Below are 12,612 nucleotides of genomic sequence, written 5' to 3' on the forward strand. Positions count from 1 at the left end.
GACCTTAAACAAGCAGAGGTGAAGGGGAGTCTGAAAAAGGAGATGATGTTCTTTTTGACATTTTCCCTATGAATGCATTTCCTTCAAAAACATTTGCATATATATTGATATTTTATCAAAACCTAAGCAAGTGAAAGTAACCCAATAGGCGAAGGCTCAATTTCCCATGAAGGACCGGCAACGCCTTATCTGAGGCAACGGTTTCTTTCATCACCTCAAATAATGAGAGGGGCTGTGGCTTTGAAACTGCAGATCAAATGACTGCGGTAAGAATAACGGCGCAGCGCTCACGCATCGTAACCGATCTTGGCGAGATGTGGCAGGAGCGCAGGACGGCGGAGAGGAAGGAGGAGGGAGCTGAGTCAGTACGAGACAAAGAGCACGCCGAGTCGAGCGAGACGAGAATCCATGAAGCTCCTCCGACCACCCCGGTGGCTCGAAGCCCCAAGATCATACCTGTTTGCCCTTTCCCGGCTGCTTACCCTGTGCGGCAGAGCAGGTGTGCCGCAGTCACGCACCTACAGGAAGCTCACTCATTCCTCCCAAACCATTCAGCTGACTTGGTGGGCTCACGCACTTAGTTGGCTACAGTTTCACGTCATACACAGGAGTTCGACTCATTTACTCAGCTTCCCCTCTAATATGCATAACACTTGCAATGCTTGAATTTTACTGGTGTATTACCCATGAGCACTTTTACTTTTTTGCTTACCTTTAGGGGGTGTGGTGGTGTGGCATGGCAGGCTTAGCTGGTGCCCGCTCTGTGGTGGGTCTGGGGTTCGAGCCCTGCTTTGGGTGCCTTGCAGTGGACTGGCGCCCTGGCCGGGGTGTGTTCCCTCCTCCTCCCGCTCAAGACAAGCGGTTGTTGATGTTAGTTGGTTGTTTACCTTCAGGCAAACGAGAAGGCCCCACTTAAGCTCTTCAGTGACCTAACAAATTGCCTTTCTCTATCTCTGTGATGCACATGCTCAGTTTGGGCTGAATGGGAAAACTCATTGTTGGGGAAGTTTGTAAATTACTTTGGTTTTCCCTAAGCATATGCGTAGTTTATGTTCATGCATAAACCAAGTAAAACATCTTGATAGTTACTTGTCATATGTTACAATGCAATCCATGTCTGATTGACTCATGTCTGTGTTTTTTTTCTCACATGTTTTCTTACTTATTTTAATAAACACCTTTGGCGCTCAAAGAATTGTTGCGACTTATTATTGCTTAAAGACAAAACCCAAGAGGAAGCACGTCCACCACTCGTGAAAACTCGAGGTGTGACAGCTTGCATGGTAGTTAAGGACAATGGCTGCTACCCTGTTTCAGGGTAAAATCCAGTTAAAAAAATATTCTGAAGTTCTTATCACTCTGAATAAAGAGGGCAGCAGGAGATGTACATTGCTTCGGAGAAAAGCGTCCGCCAAATGAGTAAGTGTAAATGTCTCAGGTTTGAATCCCACCTCATGCTGCAGTACCATTGAACGAGGTCCTCACCCTAAACTGTTCTGGTTAAAAAAAAAACTCCCCAGCGGCATAAATCACTGCAAGCCACTTTGGAGAAAAACATAAGCACCTGCTTTCTTTCAGTTACGAATTTAGTTCCTCAAACACTCGGGCAGGTGAGGCCCAAGGAAATTCCTTATCTTCAGATTCAGGACTTTTGTTAGCCTTAAGCGGCACACAGGCCACGCAGTCCCTATTGCCACAGTGCTCGGTGGTGTTGCTCTCTCTCGAAACAGAAGGAGAGCTAAAAAGCCTCAACAAAATGGGAAGACAAAGCTTGGATGGACGTTGATGTGAACTGAGAAGCAATTTCCCTCCATTTAATTAGAGTCTAATCTGGGTTTTGTTCACATGTATTAGCTTTTGTATAAATCCTCTCTTTCCATAATGAACACGGAATTATAATTAGTTTGTTTTCCCTGAAAAGAATAGCATCGCTTGGATTTTTATTTCGGCATTTCCAGTAATTGTCTCCCACCCACTGTGTCGACAAGTACCACAGGTGTAGAGGTTGCCTAGGCTGAAAGCTTCTTAAAGATTTCCATACATTTTCATTTCGGCCCTAAATCCCCCTCGGGAATCAACTTAGGGGAAGATTAGACATATGGTCTAAAGTGCACTTTGTGACAGCGTGTCAGGCCCACTTTGGTATTCACAACATGTGTATCCTGGCAGTGAAGTTGGAGAAAATTTTCAAAAGTTTTTGTAATCACACAGACAGAAGTGCTGCTCTAACTTATTATTATTATGATTATCATTATTATTATTATTACTATTATTATACATCTGCTGCAGACACAGCAATCGCTGACACCTTTTCTAACTTGTTCAAATACAAGATACACTAGATAAACTCACTAAAATCGTGCAGGCGTTTATGCAGCAGAGCAATGTAGCATACGCACACACTCGGTCACACACTATGGGAAATTTAGACAGGCAAGAATCTTTTTGCCTGCAACACAAGGGTAATAAGCTGGAGGACCATAAGCCTGCAATCAGAGTGACCCTCCGCTGTCCCCAGACCGCTACTGCAGCGTTGTCCTCGCTCTTGTCCTCATATACTTCATTCCCAGAAAATTCACGAGTCAAAGGAGTTTGGAGCTGCAATCACCCTGACATCTGCTGCAGACACAGCAATCGCTGCAGTTATCATGGTAAATATGGGCTAGGGCCTTCGGAACAGGTGGCGTCTCAGCAGATAATAGCATGTCAAGCACTTCTATGGGAAGACACAAACACGGCGAGAAAAAATGAACATTTCCATTTAAAGGCACATTTAGTTTATTGCTCCTCTTTTTCAAAAGACCCAAATAAATGCTCCTTGGGAAAAGAAAAAAAAAAAACCTGTTGTCAATGCATGCGCTCCTTTGTTTTTTTTTTTAATTGAAGCACAAGCACCTTCTTCTGGTTGTGGGATTTGAAGGAGCCTCTCAGACCTCCGCCTCAGAAACGGCCGACCCTGAGAACAGCACATTCAGCTGCTCTGAAATCATCCCTTTAGTTGTGGCTTTAACAAGAACGTGGAGCTGTCTGCCGCTTCCCCGTGGCTCTCCCCCTGTCACGAGGCTCCCGCTGAGGGCAGTAATGAGATGGTCTCTGAGGAGAAGGCTCGCTGTTCGGCCCTCGTGATCAGAGAAAAACAGGGCAGTGCAACGGCCCAGTCGCCTGTCACGGCCACGCTTGACTATACGCCACATAGTGCCACACTCTCGACGGCTCTCGTTCGCCAACATCCCAATCTACAGAATCCGTAGAAAGCAGAAAATATAGACACGCCGAAGTGTCCAGAGATCAAATGCATTAAGGTGCTCATTGTAAAGGAAGAAAGAATAAGTCATTTGTCTGCATGCACTTCCAGCTGGAAAATGGAACCCAACTGGCTTCGAACCAACAAAATTAATTGCTCTGAAGAAGAGAGGAATGTACTGGGGGAACGCAATCTTGGCACGCTCCCTGCCTTGTGTTCGTCGCCTAAGACTATTTTACACATGCCACAAATTGAACGTTTTACTGCTTCCAGAAAGGGTTCCAAACTATCGACTACTAAATTTGATTAATAAATGACTCCAAACCGAAAAAAAAACCAACTCATAAAGTGGCAGCCCATTAGACTGAACCTCGACAAATAACTTTAGCCTTCTACTGCATTTAGGATCCATTCAATGAAGACAAGGTGCATTTGCACCGATGAGGAAAGAGTACACATCGGGACGTGGGTGACTAGGGAAATGCGAGCCAGCAAGGAGAGACCATTCGGTTTCACCTCATGCCTTTTAAGAACCATCTGAGGCACTGAAACAGCCCCCCACCTTGGTACTTTGCTTGACCGTGTCAGGAAGATCTCAGCAAGTTGCTCTGATTCATGGCCCTCCGTGGTGCTGATGGGGGTTGAGGGCAGAATGTGTGGTCCTCTTCATCTCCATCCACATTGCGACTCACAGAAGGCTCGTGTTGGGGTTAAACCATCTGTGATATGGAATCCTCAGGAGGGGGCTGGCACCGTTCCCCTGCTGAAGGGAGCTGTACATGCTGCATACGGGGCTCCCTCGGCTCTACGGGCATGTAGCTAGCTAGCTTCCAGGCTCTGGCACCACAGCGTCAGGGCCTGGTTATTCAAATGCTCCCCTCCTAGCTCAGTGCTGGCTCAGTTAGTGGGTGGAGGCAATGCAATTCATCACCCAGTGCATGTGTAATGGATTGTGACGGGGCCTCCAGTGCCCCCATTAGCAGTGATAAACTCCACAGCTACCTACAAGGCATCCTGCACACCGAACCAAGGGCGGGGGTGCAGCGCCCATACCTACTCCGTCACAGGCACGAAAGCTGCTAAGGAACGCCTAACCAAGAGGCCGATGAGTTCATGTACCAGCACTAGTCCTGTTCTCGTACCTTCAAGAAACGCACTTAACCTTCGTCACTCCAGCAAAATATCTACATGTAAAATGGGTAACGTGTACAACTGCATGTCTATAAACCATTCCACTGTTCACTGATACATATGTCCGCGCATCAGAAATTGCTGTTCCCTCTACCGATGTTTACCTAACAATTATATTACCATTACTGAAACTTTTTAAAAAATTCAGGAACATGGCCTTGTCTTGTCTTTTAATAATGATAAATGGTTATCTATATGCGTTGAAGTTTCCCCTGCCTCCTCCATGCATCCAGGAACAAAACTTTACCTTAGCCCAGAGTGTCTTCATTAGATGTTGCCAGGGTCATGTAGGCTTTAATTTAATCGTAAGTCTGTCGTGGGACCTCTGATACATTTATTCTGGCAATGTGATAGGGTCCAAGCTTGTTGGAATGGGGTTCGCTCAGCCATTCAAAAAACCTATAACAAGAAGTTGGGTTTGTCTCCTTCTATTTTCTTGCTAAACCACAACTCAGATTTCTTTTTTCTGATGGAGTTTTGGACCACAGGCTGATTACTCTTACATACTTGGCACGGAAAAGTATGTTAATGCTGTGGCCTACAGCTGAAGTTCCCTCTGAAAATATGTAGATGACCACAGTGTTTAATTTTCCTCCACTTGAAAAATTACCATTCGATCTGCATGACAATTCTGAAACGTGTGGACATCCTTGTGGAGCTTAGATGGTGTCATGTGATCGCAACATTGAAACCTTTTGACCTTCTTTGCCTTTGTTTTATGTATGTGGATATACTGCAATTTCTCTGTGTACTGTTTCTGTCTCTGTGCTACTGCATACAGATCCGTCGTCAACAACCACTTGCCCCGAGACGAGCCACAATCATACCCGGGAGCACAGGGCTCAAGGATGGAGGGGGAGAGGGCACATCGAGAACAGGATGCCAGTCCGTCGCAAGGCATCCCAAGCAGGGCTCAAACCCCAGACCCACCACACAGCGGGCACCGGCTCAACCTGCCGCACCACCGCCTTGTACACACAGGGTCTATCTTCACAGTCATACAAAATTGGTTAAAAAAATGGGACTTTGTTCTTGCAGGGGCCTTTCAGTAGCACAAACAGAACAGACCATGATCAGATGCTCTAACGGGTTACTGGTACGTCTGCCCAGCTGTGCTAAAATGCATGGCCCGGTGCATCTGCCGCTAGAACTCATTCCAGTCCTCAACGTGAATGAAATCAAAACGTGTTCTGGCTTGTTATGTTCATACATCAAAATGCTTCCTGCCTTGAAGGTGTGGAGTAGCCATGGTATGATTTACAATTAGCCTTGGATAATGGTAACAACAATGACCAAATGACACCATGTTTCTTGTTTTGCATCTACCTGTAATCCAGACGGTCTGTGCAAAGAAACCCTATCTTTGGGGCTGAAGGCAGATTGACTTTGGTGGATCTGGCACGGCCTAGCCCTGTCTGTTTCCCTCGATACCGTCAGTGGGTGGTCGCTCAAGTGGTGCTGGGGTTAAGTGCCATCATCATCTTTCGGGTTCAGAACTAAGAATGAATCTGCAATATCGCAGAGGAGGCAGAAAGCAATAAAGAAGGGCTTTGCTCTTCGATTTCTCCCGTTGAAACATTTTGCATGGAAAAGGCAGCAAAGACCATAAAACGGAACCAAAAACCGTACGGGCTTCATTCAATACCAAAGAACAAACTGCAGTGCACTTCCTAAAAAGGATTGTAATTGACTTATGGAGTCGATGCAAACGTTGCCAGGCAATAGGCTGATACTCTACACACAGCGGAAATGAGTGCGCTCCGCTTCAAGAAGAACGTTATAATGGAGACAGTTATCCCTCTTATCCTCTATTAGGGTCTGGGCTACCGACTAATGGGACTCGGGATGATAGGTGAGATTCGGCGGGTTCTTAAAAGCAGAAAACGTAAAGCTGTCTTATTCAGAATATGCTAATCAAAATTCAATTAAATAGCAAAGGCTGAGCCTTGTACCGGGTTCAAATGAAGAGGCCCTTTCTCCTGCATAGTCAAAGGTGAATGAGACATACTGCGGGCATTAAACTTTTGTAACACCTTCCATGCCATTTCCATTATTAATCAGTTGTATAGGGAAGCGTGACCACTTTCCAATGGTTTTTGCATTGGTGTTTTTAAAAATTCACTTATATAATTGTATCGCATATTACAAGTAATGCCACTAACAACTGTAGTCTAGGACTCTGTCTCAGTCCATTGCATTTTGACACTTTCATAAATGGCTTGATATCCACCGCAGCAGCTCCACGGTGAGTACAAAGGCCTGTCCCTTCAGGGGGTTTGAATTTGTAACAATACCTCCATCTGCTGCCTTCGGAAACCGTGCTTCCCTTGACCAACAGCCTGCGTCGCATTCAGATCAATTACTGGAAAACGTAACCTAAAAACACACCGCCTCTGAGAAAGGGAACGCAAAGCAAGGGAAGACCTCGCCGTTACGACGGCAACGCAACACTTGGAACGGCTACGGTCGGTGTGCGCGAACGGTCGGTATGGTCTCCTGCGGTGTCATGGCATCTACCGAACAGCGGAAAGCAGTGAAATTCCAGGCCTTGAAAAAGTAAGTTGGTTGAATCAAATTTTGCAGTCAGCAAACTGCATTAGCTTTCAGGACGAGCCCTTCATGTCAGCGACATTTGTGAGATTAGAATCGACACGTGATCCTGTCATGAAGATAGGGCCCATGCTGGCGGGTGACGATGTGATCCTCCCCGCTCATCTCCCCTCGCTTTCCCGCAATTTCCTCTTTCCCCGCCGTCTTCGCTTCTGCTGGGGCGTGAGCTCCTCATTTCTTCCCTCTGGGTCCTCCATATGTTCTCGCCCACCTCCTCCCCACACCCCAAAATCCCTGAAAGAGGATTAATATTTTAGAAGTCGCACGACCGTCGCTGTCAGTTATGAGCGCAGGAGAACGTTTCGAGCACGATTAACAGCGAAGGGATTTCCAGGATGCTCTTCCTTAAACACGCCGTCGCACGAGCGCCCCTGCTCCTACTTTCGCTGCTACGGATCCTCCCGCCCTCCATCACGTTGAGCCCTCTGTCCCTTCTGCATCATCTGCTGTGCCATCTGCACAGCTGGGGCAAAGATACCCCCCTCCCTCGCAACCTCCGCCTTGCCATCCGACACGTCTGTCACTGCTGCTTCCCCCTCCTTCGTCTCCCTTTCCCTCCCTTCCTTCCACCTCCTACAAAATAGCTCACGAGATCCCGTGCCGCCGCTCCACGGCGCCGAGTTCCAAGCCCCGTGTCAAGAACCTGCTCGGCCATCCCTTAAAATAAAAAAAAAAAACACTCAATAACGACACGGTCGCAGTTGCCCAGGCATTAAAAATGCACGTGAATTCTCTAACGCGGTCTTTGTATTGGGTTATGAAAAATTCGTATTCAACATACCCTTCTTGAGATTCGGCTCTATTCACAAAACGCGGCACGTGGCGAGATAACAAACGTTACTCGAAAACCACATTTCCATAAATTAATAGTACTTTGTCAAACAATTACACGCAAGACGCAACATATCTTGCAACAGCAGAGTGTAGGTGTACCGGAATGCAGCGTTGCTTTATCGTCCTCCTCGTACAATGCGAGCGAATTGTTCTTCTGAACAGGGAGACACACGGTACGCGTGAGCTGGAGGTCATGGGAGGGGAGCGTATCCTCAGCGCAGATGAGAGCCAACCTGACTCCTGCCAGGCTTCCTCATGCCATCATCTGTGCCGAAGGCAGCCTGGAGGAGGCCTTGAGGAGCTCCTCTCAAAGAGAGCTGCTGTCACCTTGTGGAAGACAGCGGTGCAGCAGCGTTTCGCTGAAAGGCAGAGCTTTTTCACATTAAATAACACATTTGCATTTATTTTAATGTTACTAATGTTCCATCAGTAAGACACACACACACTGGCTGAAACCACTTGGCCCAAGCGGGGTCGCAGCGAACCGGAGCCTAAGCGGGCAGCACGGGGCGCAAGGTTGGAGGGGGCGGGGACACACATCCAGGACGGGACGCCAGTCCATCGCAAGGCACCCCAAGCAGGACTCGAACCCCAGGCCCGCCAGAGAGCATCAAATCCGCCGCGCCCTCCTCAACCAATAAGAGTTATATAAAATAAAGAGTTATCCAAAATCAAGATTAGGTCATTTTGTAAATGTGTGCAACACAAGGTAGGGTGGTGGTTGAGGCTGGAGGTCACAGGTTCGAAATCGACCTTTTGCTATGGTAACTCTGAGCAAGGTACTTACAGTGAGCTGCTAATTATCCAGCTGAGGAAATGGGCAAGTAACAGTAATAGTGCATTTTGGAAAAATGCATGAGCTAAATGAAAAAAATGTAAACATTTTACTTCTCTGGTACAGCAAAGCCGTCAGCTAAATACTATAGTAATCATTGTACATCACTTTCAAGAGAAGCAGCCGCTAAATGGGTGGCACAGTGAGTGGTGCTGCTGTCTCCCAGCGCCTGGGTGGTGTGAGAGACTGTGGGTTTGATCCCCACTCAGTGTGTGTGGAGTTTGCATGTTCTCCCTGTGTCTGTGTGGGTTTCCTCTGGGTGCTCTGGTTTCCTCCCACAATCCAAAGACATACTGTTCAGATTCACCTATAGTGTGTGAGTGACAGAGAGAGAGAGTTTGTCTCACTGATGTATGGATGAGTGACCCATTGTAAGTAGTGTATCTAGCAGTGTAACTCACTGCAGTAAATAAGGAGTGTGGACTGATAGCATTGCATAGTATCCATTGGAAGTTGTTTTGGAGAAAAATGTCTGCTAAATAAAAGATGTGAATTTTAAGCAAGGTAACTGAAGAAAGCTCGACCAGCAAGATTTCAATAAAACTAGTTTTTATAAAAGCCAGTCAGTCTGATCTACAGTGAACATCACAGTGATTTTTACCCTTTTAAATAGGTTATTGTAGGATAAATGAAATTTCAGCTCTGTAGTGGTTAGCACTGTTGTCTCTGGACCCAGAAGTTCCTGGTTCGAGTCTCGCCTCCTGCTCCCTTTAAACCGCAGGGTCTGTTTTCTTTTTTTACCGGAGCAATTCAGGGCCAGTACCCTGCTCAGGGGTACTACAGGGAGTGAGTAGGAGGTGAGATTTGAACCTGCAGGTAGTCCAGTGGTTAGCACTGTTCTCTGTGGGCTCAGAAAGGTTGCAGGTTTGAACCCTACCTCTGGATGTAAGTACCCTTGAGCAAGGTACTCACCTTAAATTGCTCTCATAATATGATCCAGCTGTATAAATGGGTAAATAATTGTAAGGAACTTTGGAAAAGGGGTCAGCAGAACTAATAAATGGAAATATAAAGGTAAAAAATACATGCATTGGCATTTTTATACCGGTTACAAGGTGACAGATTCATAGGAAGTAATTTCAGCAGGCGATATACACACACACACATTTTCAGAACCGCTTGTCCCATACAGGGTCACAGGGAACCGGAGCCTACCCGGTAACACAGGGCGTAAGGCCAGAGGGGGAAGGGGACACACCCAGGACAGGACGCCAGTCCGCCGCAAGGCACCCCAAGCGGGATTCGAACCCCAGACCCACTGGAGAGCAGGACTGTGGTCCAACCCACTGCGCCACCGCACCCCCTAGGCGATATACAGTTGTGAGAAAAAGTTTCTACACCCCACATGGCAATGTCAAATGTTGTGTGTGTTGTTTCTTAAATAAGGTTGTCTTTATTTTTTATTATGATGTCACAGTTGAAGATCACATGAGACCTTTTCTCAGATTTTTCCCAGTAGTTTGTCAGTTGGTTTCCAACAAAATGGTAACTGCACAAATAACTGGCAATTTCAGAAGGATTTCATGGAAAAGAATGTAAAATTTGTAAAAGTCACTACACTTGGTACTAGAAATTAATTATTCCCTTAGAAAATATTTAATTTCTGTGTTTGGCTATGGTAGAGGGGGGTGCAGTGGCACAGCGGGCCTGGCGGGGCCCCGCTCTCCGGGTGGGTCAGGGGTTCGAGTCCCGCTTGGGGTGCCCTGCGATGGACTGGTGCCCTGTCCGGAGTGTGTCTCCTTCCCCCCGAGCCCTGCGCCCTGTGCTGCCGGGCTAGACTCCGGCTTGCAGCGACCTTTCTCTGGACAAGGCGGTTTCAGACTCTGTGTGTGTGTGTGTGTGTGTGTGTGTGTGTGTGTGTGTGTGTGTTTGGCTATGGTGTAGTTGAAACACACTTTGATTGTCAGCGGTGGACCAATTCACCACTTCCTCTTATGTCCAGAAAGATCAATTTCTCCACCAAGATTTGTGTTAATATGCACGGTTTACAGCGCTGCTTCAAAATACGTGAACCCTATAGGGATGGTCATAATTCTTGTAGAAATTATTAAAATAAACTTATGAATACTTGAACTGAATGAATTATCACGAATGAATCAAAATGAATGTAATGAATAAATGGTTATATTTGTGGACACACACTGATTCTTCTTCCATACTTGGTTTAACCAGTGCACCTTGGGGTTCACTTATTTTTGCCCCTGCACTACTTCCGTCTCCCTACCACACACACGATTTCCACGCATAGAATTGGTCTGCACACACCTATTGTACACACACACACACACACACACACACACACACACACACACATCCGCCAAACCGCTCGTCCCATACAGGGTCACGGGGAACCGGAGCCTACCCGGCAACACAGGGCGTAAGGCCAGAGGGGGAGGGGACACACCCAGGACGGGACACCAGTCCGTCGCAAGGCACCCCAAGCGGGACTCGAACCCCAGACCCACCAGAGAGCAGGACCCGGTCCAACCCACTGCTCCACCTATTATACCAGATGAGAAAGAGTGGTTCTGATTAAATAACAATTCCATGGTAAAACTAAGGGACACGGGGGTTCACATACTTTCAAGCAGCGCTGTATAATTATGGTCTATTTTCCCTCTATGATACAATTGCAGAGAACCTCCCCGTAAAAATGTGTCCCTCACAGACATGTTGAAGTGTGGGTCACGCCCTCCTTGGCCTTTCCCTAATGCCTTGTGATTTTCGCTACAAAGCCGCTTCTACATTTACACTGGTACAATGGTCCTCTTCAAGCATCCTTCCTGTGTCAGAAAACCTCGGAAGCTGTAATCCCCGGAGTTCGGTGTTTAACGTGCTTTAGCAGCAAGGACCGCACTCCACACAATTCTGCAAGATGGTGTTAACACGAAAAGTGCGTTTGATTTAAAAAACTTAAATGGCTGCCTTGGTTTTGGCTCTATGCTTGGCGTATTAATATTAATTAAGTTCTTAGTGATGTTCTACCTTGGAGACTTAATGCCCTCTGGCACCAGTAATTGTGCTTTATGAGCGTTATTAACTTCCGCCTAATGCACAGCTGTCCGACATTTCCTAATTTACGTTTTCCCGCCCGTGCGTCTTCATCGCCAGCAGGAGGCCCTGAAAGGCGGTGGCCTCGGCAGTCATAGGTGCTCTATATCCTCTCGGTCCACACGTTCCATACAGTCTGTACCCACCGTAGTCTGGAGCTGCTTCAATTTTGAAATGGATGATTTTCCTCTGCTTCTCACACCTGTTATGATTGTCTGTATTACACAGAATGATCAGATCATTAGACTCTGTATACTTTATAATGGTTATGACCTTTGAGTAGATTCCATTACCTCCTCGCCCTCACCTCCAGGCTCATATGATGTCGCTCTTAACTGGCAGGTCTCCCACCTAACCAGCTTCACATCGCTCCTTCAAGTTGTATGATCTGCAATGACTAAAAAATCCACGTAATTTAAAAATATTTTAATTTTAGTCGAGCTTATACGAGAATTAGGAGTTAGCGGGTCTTTTCCGAAGCAAAGGACTACGTACGTCAAGTGTCAGAAGGAAGACAGGAAAAGAAAAGAAATCCATCAGTTTCTTAGGTCGACAGTGATGCCACGTTCATTGATATGATGGACGGTGGTGGGCGGCACTCCTTTCTCTAAGTGACGCATCATCAGGCCACCGTCTGTTCAACAATTCCAATGCGCATTGTCAGATCAGGACAAGAGCTGAGACATTATCGATATTCCGATCGTGTTTGGAGTGTTGGTATTGCATTAAGAACGACATTCATCTCATATGCCTAGGAATAATAATAATAATAATAATAATAATAATAATAATAATTAAAAATAATAATAAAAGAAATTGCTCTGTGTATAGCTCCATCTAGTGGGAA

Source organism: Scleropages formosus, chromosome 10, assembly GCF_900964775.1.
Source record: "Scleropages formosus chromosome 10, fSclFor1.1, whole genome shotgun sequence".
Classification (NCBI taxonomy): domain Eukaryota; kingdom Metazoa; phylum Chordata; class Actinopteri; order Osteoglossiformes; family Osteoglossidae; genus Scleropages; species Scleropages formosus.